The sequence below is a fragment of the Convolutriloba macropyga genome, unplaced genomic scaffold, assembly GCF_964194025.1.
Source record: "Convolutriloba macropyga unplaced genomic scaffold, txConMacr16.3 SCAFFOLD_5924, whole genome shotgun sequence".
NCBI classification, from domain to species: domain Eukaryota; kingdom Metazoa; phylum Xenacoelomorpha; order Acoela; family Convolutidae; genus Convolutriloba; species Convolutriloba macropyga.
In genome coordinates this window covers 6,473-7,500 of record NW_027451386.1, presented here as the reverse complement: position 1 = coordinate 7,500, position 1,028 = coordinate 6,473, and positions in this window count along the sequence as shown.

The window sequence follows — 1,028 nt, the reverse complement described above, 5'->3', positions numbered from 1 at the left end:
AGTTCTTCTCTAGCCAATAAGCACCGTAACATAATTCGGAGTGTACGGCAAACGGTGGTTGACATTTGGTGAAAATTCCAGTGTCGTGTTACGGCACTGGGAAAGAACTTGAACTTGTGCTCAGGCAACCAAGCAGCCAAGGTTGTGCGGTGTCTTGCTACAAATGTTCGGTTGTGTTCTAAATTAGCTGAAGTAAGCTGAAGCATCGCTTTGCTGTCTGAAAGTGTTGCCTCGTCATCTATGCGCTCCCAAATGGCCTAACACTGGCAGCCAATCAGAGTGCGAGAAAAGCGCTCCCAAATGGCCTAACACTGGCAGCCAATCAGAGTGCGAGAAAAGCGCTCCCAAATGGCCTAACACTGGCAGCCAATCAGAGTGCGAGAAAAGCGCTCCCAAATGGCCTAACAGTGGCAGCCAATCAGAGTGCGAGAAAAGCGCTCCCAAATGGCCTAACAGTGGCAGCCAATCAGAGTGCGAGAAAAGCGCTCCCAAATGGCCTAACAGTGGCAGCCAATCAGAGTGCGAGAAAAGCGCTCCCAAATGGCCTAACAGTGGCAGCCAATCAGAGTGCGAGAAAAGCGCTCCCAAATGGCCTAACAGTGGCAGCCAATCAGAGTGCGAGAAAAGCGCTCCCAAATGGCCTAACAGTGGCAGCCAATCAGAGTGCGAGAAAAGCGCTCCCAAATGGCCTAACAGTGGCAGCCAATCAGAGTGCGAGAAAAGCGCTCCCAAATGGCCTAACAGTGGCAGCCAATCAGAGTGCGAGAAAAGCGCTCCCAAATGGCCTAACAGTGGCAGCCAATCAGAGTGCGAGAAAAGCGCTCCCAAATGGCCTAACAGTGGCAGCCAATCAGAGTGCGAGAAAAGCGCTCCCAAATGGCCTAACAGTGGCAGCCAATCAGAGTGCGAGAAAAGCGCTCCCAAATGGCCTAACAGTGGCAGCCAATCAGAGTGCGAGAAAAGCGCTCCCAAATGGCCTAACAGTGGCAGCCAATCAGAGTGCGAGAAAAGCGCTCCCAAATGGCCTA